Consider the following 8248-nt stretch of genomic DNA (forward strand, 5'->3'; position numbering starts at 1 on the left):
CTTTAATAATTTGTAAATGTGAATTTCACTCTGTGTCTGTCTGTTTACATTCTATGAATGTGTTTATTTTCATTTTGTAAACATCAGTTTCAGGTATGTGAGGGTGAGATTCTCTGTCTCCAGGATGCATCCTCTTGTGAGATTGACAGAGTGCCTTTTAATCTGATAGTGGGTTCTGCTTTTGAACTTTACCTAACTTTCAGCAGTATTGAGTTGGAATGGATTGGATACAATGTCTGTCTCTTCTGATTTGTTTGATTGCTGAATTGGAAATGTGTCTCTAAACTTGGAATCAGTGAGAGTTTCACAACATCTGCTCCTTGTGACAATGCCATGAACTGAAGGCCTATGGGAGTGATACTGTACCTTGTCAGTGATGGAAGGAGCCGACTGCACTTTCCCTTGTGCCTGGGAATCATCACATTCATTCTGCTCCCTTGAACTATTCACCGACAGTAAGGAAGAAAACTATGTATTGTAAGTCACGAGCAGTTGAGGTGGAAGCTGGAAAAGAGATTAATGTAACATTTCAATTAATAATCATTATGACTAATCACAAATGCTAACCAGAAATACAAAGAATATCACTGTCTGATTCCACTGCAGCTCTCAGCATCTGCTGACGAGGTGTCCTGGCAGTTCCATAACAATTTTGAGACATCCAGAAACAAGCCAACATCTACACTGCTCCAAGATTGGAACGACCTGATGGAGCAGGGATATTTGTGCAGGTCAGCTTTCTATTTCCATCTGGCATTATAATATAATAACCGAAGAACTAGGAGCAGGAGTCAGCCATTCAGCCTCTCCAGCCTGATCCACCATTCAATAAAATCATGTCGGATTTGACCTTGGCTTCATTTCCATTATCCTGCCTGGCCAAAAACCCATTACTCCCTTGTAGATCAAAAGTTTAACTCATCCTTGAATATATTTCATAATCCAGCCTCCACTACTCTCTGGTGCAGAGAATTCCATAGATTAATGATGCTTTGAGAGAAGAAATTCTTCCTTACCTCTGTCTAAAAAGGTAGACCCCTTATTCTGAAACTGTGCGACGTGGTTCTTGATTCCCTCAGGAGGGGAGATATCTTCTCAGCATCTACTCTGTCAAGACCCCTCAGAATCTTACACTTTTCAATAAGATTAGCTCTGATTATTACTAATTCCAATGAGTGTAACACAAACTGCTCAACATTTTGCTCATAAGACAGCCTCTTCATCTCAGGAAGCAACTGAACGAATCTTGCCTGAACTGCATCCAATGCACGTATGCACGAAGGAGACCACAACTGTATCCACTATTCCAGGTAAGGTCTCACCAACACCCCGCAAATTTGTAGCAAAACTTTCCTCCATTTATATTCCATCCCCCTTGCAGGTAATGCCAAAAGTCCGGCTCTGTTTTCACTATTCACTTTTCAATAACAACAAACAGCGTGAAACCGGAACTAAACCAGGAACAAGCATTACAGGTTTGAGAAACTATTTTTTTGTTCATTACTTCTGCCATTTCCTTATTACCAAACTTGAACTTCCAATTTACATTCTCAACACTCACTTTACTTAAACTTTTCCTTTTCAAATGCCTGCAGAAACCCTTGCTATCCGTTATTACATTTCTAGCTAGCTTACTCCCATGCTCTAATTTCTTTGCCCCTGATTAACCTTTGGTCAGAATATATAGAATGACACAGAATGACTCAATCATCTGACCTGCCATTCATCTTTGCACAATTATATGCCTTTTCATTCAGGTTGATGCCTTCCTTAACTTCTTTAATCAACCATGGATGGAGGGTCCTCCCCTTGGAATTATTCTTTACAGTAGGGATATACTTATTTAAAGTATTCTGAAATATCCACTTAAATGTCTGCCACTGCTTCTCAATTGATCCCAGTTCACTTCAGCTAGCTCAGCTTTCATGCCCACATAGTTGTCCTTATTTAAGCTTAAAATATTAGTCTTAGACCCACTCCTCTCACTTTCAAACTGGATGCAAACTTCAATCATATTGTGATCATTGCTACCAAGAGGTGCATTTACTCTGAGGTCATTAATTAATCCTGTCAAATTGCACAATGCCAAGTCGAGCAAGTTCTAGAACATGCTGCTCGAAGAAACTATCTCGAAAGCACTCTTTGAACTCCTCATACAGGCTTCTATTACCAATCTCATTCTTTCCAGTTTATAATTATTTACTTTAGACATACAGCACTGAAACAGACCCTTCAGTCCACCGAGTCTGTACCAACCATCAACCACCCATTTATACTAATCCGACATTCATCCCATATTCCTAACCCATCCCCACCTTTCCTCAATTCTCCTACCACCTACTATTACTCGGGGCAATTTATAATAGCCAATTTACCTATCAACCTGCAAGCCTTTGGCTGCGGGAGGAAACTGGAGCACCCGGCGAAAACCCACAGAATCACAGGGAGAACTTGCAAACCCCGCACAGGCTGTACTCAGAATTGGACCTGGGTTGCTGGAACTGTGAGGCTGAGGTGCTAACCACTGCACCACTGTGTTGATTAGATTAGATTAGATTAGAGATACAGCACTGAAACAGGCCCTTCGGCCCACCGAGTCTGTGCCGACCATCAACCACCCATTTATACTAATCCTACACTAATCCCATATTCCTACCAAACATCCCCATCTGTCCCTATATTTCCCTACCACCTACCTATACTAGTGACAATTTATAATGGCCAATTTACCTACCAACCTGCAAGTCTTTTGGCTTGTGGGAGGAAACCGGAGCACCCGGAGAAAACCCACGCAGACACAGGGAGAACTTGCAAACTCCACACAGGCAGTGCCCAGAATCGAACCCGGGTCCCTGGAGCTGTGAGGCTGCAGTGCTAACCACTGCGCCACTGTGCCGCCCTAAAAACACCTGTGATTCTTTCCATCTCATTATCACAAGCACCCAATAGATATTCTTGTATCCTTCATCCTAAATTGTGATTACTGTCTGGGGGCCTGTAGACTGTTCTGACTTGTGCCTCTTTCCCTGACTATTCCTCATCTCCACTCAAACCGATTCTACATCCTGATCTCCTGAACCAAGGTCATGTCTAACTATTGCACCAATACGATCCTTGATTAACACTGCCAAACATCCACCTTTACCTAGCTTCCTATTCTTCTTGAATGTTACATATCCCTCAATATTGAGGACCCAATCCTTGTCATCCTGCAGCCATGTCTCCATAATGGCTATTAGATCATATTTATTTACTTCAACGTGTGCTATCAGTTCCTCTACTTTGTTATGAATTCTATGTGCATTCACATAAAGGGCCTTTGGTGTTATCTTTTTGTTATCTTTATCACATCTAGTGTTGACTGTTGGTCTGCTCTAAGGTTATTTTTCTCTGCCCCTTCCAGCCATTCTCTGGCCTTCATTTCCCCTGTTACTATTGTGTTCTCCTGCCTTGACTCTACCCCTTGATTTGTTACATCTACAAAAGCTTGATGCCTCTACCACTTTGTTTAGATCAAGTACCTCTCTACATCCCTAGTTATATGGTTTTCTCGAACACTGGTCCCAGCTTGGTTCAGGTGTAGACTGTCCAAACGGTACAGCCTCCACTTTCCCTAGTACTGGTACCAGTGCCCGACGAAGCGATCCTCACTTCTCCCACACCAGTCTTGGCGGGTGTAAGTTTCACTGTATATCTCTCAATCCCTGGTCTACAATTTACCTCTGTCGGTTTCAGTTTTGGAATGTGGCTTTATCTGTACCTGTCAGTTTGTTTTATGTGAGAAATGTCTTATTCTGTACCTTACAGCTTCTGGTGTATGCGTATCTGGCTTGTACTTTGTCCCCATCAGTATATGGTATGTGATTGTGGATTTGACACAATATTACATTCTTGTGTATATGAGTGGGGGTTCACACTTTATCTTTGATTGTCTAGTATGCCAATTTAAGGTTTAACCTGTGCCCTTAAAGTCTCATGTGTAGCTGAGGCCTTGAACCTGTCCCTGTCTGGTATAAGAGTAAGAGTTTCAGTGTGGATTTTACATCACATCTCTCCACGCTCTCGGATGTGAATGTGATTTTTAATCTGTACATGCCAGTTTCTGACACTGGCTGTGAGGTTTACTTTGTATATTGTCATTCTCTGAAATGTGACTGCCAATTTTATTCTGAACCTGTCAGTTTTTTTTCTCTGTGTGTGAGTTTTAGCCTGTATCTGTCAGTATCTGATATATGAATGTTCTTAATTATGTGTGTGTTGTTCTGTATCTATCAGTGTCTGAAGTGCAATTGTTAGGTTTACTTTGTATCTGTCAGTGTCTGTTGTGGATGAGAGACTTTCACTCTCTGTCAATTTCTTGCAATTCACTATGGATTTCACACTGTGTCTGTCAGTCTCTGGTAGGTAAATGTGGCAGTTATACTGTATCTCCTAATTCCTGATATGTGAATGTAGATTTTAATGTGTACCTGTTGGTTTCTCCTTTGCAAGTCTTTTTACAATCTGTTTCTGCCAGTTTCTCATATGTGAGGGTGGCATTTATTGTGTACCTGTTACTTTGCGAAATGTGGGAGGATTTTAATCTTTCTCTGTCAGTTGCTGGTATGTGAATGTGAGTTAATTCTCGATCTTTCAATCTTTGGAATTTGAGAACATGCTTTACCCTATATCTGTTTGCTTCTGTTAAGTGAATGAGGGATTAAATCTGTACCTGTCCATTGATAGTAAATGAATGTAGTTTTTAGTCTGTACCTGTCAGTTTATGGAAAATGAAAGTGGATTTATTTCACTATCTGACAGATTCTGATATCTGACTGTTGTTTTATTCTTTACCTGTTATTTTCTGGGATATGATTGTGGTTTTTGATCTGTACCTATCAGTTTCTGTTACTTGAGTGAGTTTTACTTTGCACCAGTTGTCTTCTGGTATGTGAGTGTCAGTTTTAAGCTGCACCTGGATGATAGGTTAAACCTTAAGGTATGATATTGTGGGTTTATTCTGTCTCTTTCAAACTCTATTCTGTGACATGGGGCCTATCTCTGAATCAGTCGATTTCTGCTCTGTAACTGTACGTTTTAATATGCAGCTTACAGTTCCTGATAGGTTTATGAGCATATTTTCTTTGTCTGCAGTTATCAATGTCTATTACATGAGTATGTCTGTTATTCCTAGATTTCAATTTCTGTTATTGAAGAATTGATTTTCCTTTGTACTTCTCTGTCTCTGCAATGTGTCATGTCTGTTACTGGTAACTGTCTGTCTCTGTTAGGTGACTCTGGTTTTATTCTCTATCGGACAGTCTCTTGCCTGTGAGGGGTTTTATTTTCTTCTCTGTATCTGTCAGTTTCTCTTCTGTGGCTGAAGGTTTTAATCTTTACTTAAACTCTTTAATAATTTGGAAATGTGAATTTCACTTTGTGCCTGTCTGTTTACATTATATGAATGTGTTTATTTTTATTTTGTCAACATCAGTTTCAGGCATGTGAGGGTGAGATTCACTGTCTCCAGGATGCACCCTCTTGTGAGATTGACAGAGTGTCTTTTAATCTGATAGTGGGTTCTGCTTTTGAACTTTACCTAACTTTCAGCAGTATTGATTTGGAATGGATTGGATACAATGTCTGTCTCTTCTGATTTGTTTAATTACTGGATTGGAAATGTGTCTCTAAACTTGGGATCGGTGAGAGTTTGACTACATCTGCTTCTTGTGAAAATGCCATGAACTGAAGGCCTATGGGAGTGGTACTGTACCTTGTCTGTGATGGAAGGAGCCGACTGCACTTGCCCTTGTGCCTGGGAATCATCACATTCATTCTGCTCCCTTGAACTATTCACCGACAGTAAGGAAGAAAACTATGTATTGTAAGTCACGAGCAGTTGAGTTGGAAGCTAGAAAAGAGATTAATGTAACATTTCAATTTATAATCATTATGACTAATCACAAATGCTAACCAAAAATACAAAGAATATCACTGTCTGATTCCACTGCAGTTCTTAGCATCTGTTGACGAGGTTTGTTGGCAGTTTCACAACAATTTTTGGACATCCAGAAACAAGCCAACATCTACACTGCTCCAAGGTTGGGATGACCTGATGGAGCAGGGATATTTGTGCAGGTCAGGTTTCTATTTCCATCTGGCATTATAATGTAATAACCTAAGAATTCGGAGCAGGAGTCAGCCATTCAGCCTCTCCAGCCTGATCCACCATTCAATAAAATCATGTCTGATTTGATCTTGGCTTCAGCTCCATTATCCTGCCTGGCCAAAAACCCATTCCTCCCTTGTAGATCAAAAAATTAACTCATCCTTGAATATATTTAATCATCCAGCCTCCACTGCTCTCTGGAGTAGAAAATTCCATAGATTAATGACGCTTTGAGAGAAGAAAGTCTTCCTTACCTCCGTCTAAAGTGGGAGACCCCTTATTCTGAAACTGTGCGGCGTGGTTCTTGATTCCCTCAAGAGGGGAGATATCTTCTCAGCATCTACTCTGTCAAGAACACTCAGAATCTTACACTTTTCAATAAGATTCGCTCTGATTATTACAAACTCCAATGAGTGTAACACAACCTGCTCAACCTTTTCCTCTTAACGCAACCTCTTCATCACAGGAAGCAACGGAACGAACCTTGCCTGAACTGCATCCATTGCACGTATATATCCCTCATGAGCGAAGGAGACCACAACTGTATCCAATACTCCAGGTGAGGTCTCACCAACAACTGACGTTTATATTCCATCCCCCTTGCAATAAATGCCAACAGTCCGGCTCTGTTTTCACTATTCACTTATCAATAACAACAAACAGCGTGAAATAGGAGCTAAACCAGGAACAAGCATTACAGGTTTGAGGATAAAAACAGCCATGAATTTCAACAGCAGCTTCTTCACGTTTGTCTCACTTACTCAGTGCAGACGCAGCCCAAGAAATGCCTCTGCCTTCCGCCGCTCACTCCATGTTACCGGATCACTTCCTGCCTCACTCTGTCTCTTGCAAACAACTCGCAACCCTCCTGAACTTGCCCCAAAGTCAATGACGATCTCTGAGCCAGATTGCGGACAAGTTTCCCCAAACAAAGTGCTGCTGGAAGGAGACTGCTGTTTGCTGACTTACCCCGATACTGTAATATCTCCATTCCCTCTGTTAAAAACAAACGCTTTCCCCTCTTTGAATAAATGCCGTTCAATCGCCTTGCAGGCACAGGGGAGCGCATGCGCTCAGTCGGTCAACAACTCTCAGAGGTGTGGGCGGGGCTTTACCGCGCATGCGCTTCTTTCGGCAACGCTTTGAAAAACAAAAATACAAACAATTGGAACTTTATTCAGTTCAGTTTTATCACATTGTGAGCAATGGAACAGGGGCTGCGGGTAAGATTAGAGAAGGTTCACATCTGGGAGATTACCCCTTTATAAAGTTCAATTTGAGATTATTCTCTGCAGTATGTTTGCCCAGTTTCTCAAAGCAATCCTTGGAGGGAGTCGGTGTGTTTGCTGGGATCGCGCAGGATTTAATATCTGACAGTAACAGTCCTAGATTCATGTAATCACATTGAAAATGTCTGTCACTGAGTGTCAGAGCGAACGGTTCGAGCTGCAACATTGCAGAGACCTCAACAGGGCAGAAAAAAAGTTACATTTGGGACATTGTGTGACTCACTTTCGGACACGTCCTCAGATTGTGAGATTAATAATGTGGCTGCTTGTGGCACCATATAAGTGAGAGATAAGTTTGTATCGTCGGTCTCCCCGGGTGGATCTTTCGAGATAAAACGAATCTGACATTTCAGCCTGCAACTCAATAATTACAGTTCAGTCAGTCTAACCTCAGTAGTGAGCAAAATATTGGAATCATTCTGAGAGACAGGATAAACTGTCACTTAGAAAGGCATCCATGAGGGTCTGTGGGCCATTCGGATTAATGTGTACAGTACTGGTCTCCTTATTTAAGGAATGGTGTAAATGCATTGGAGGCAGTACAGAGAAGGTTCACGAGGCTAATGCCTGGAATGGACGGGCTGTCTTACGAGGAAGGATTGGACAAGCTAGGCTTGTATCCACTGGAATTTAGAGTAAGATGTGACTTGATTGAAACATATAAGATCCTGAGGGGTCTTGACAGGGTGGATGTGGAAAGGATGTTTCCCCTTGTGGGAGAATCTATAACTAGGGGTCACTGTTTAAAAATAAGGGGTCGCAAATTTAAGACAGAGATGAGGAGATTTTTATTTTCTTTCGGAGGGTCGTG

Source organism: Heterodontus francisci, chromosome 45 (genome assembly GCF_036365525.1).
Source record: "Heterodontus francisci isolate sHetFra1 chromosome 45, sHetFra1.hap1, whole genome shotgun sequence".
In the NCBI taxonomy this organism is placed as follows: domain Eukaryota; kingdom Metazoa; phylum Chordata; class Chondrichthyes; order Heterodontiformes; family Heterodontidae; genus Heterodontus; species Heterodontus francisci.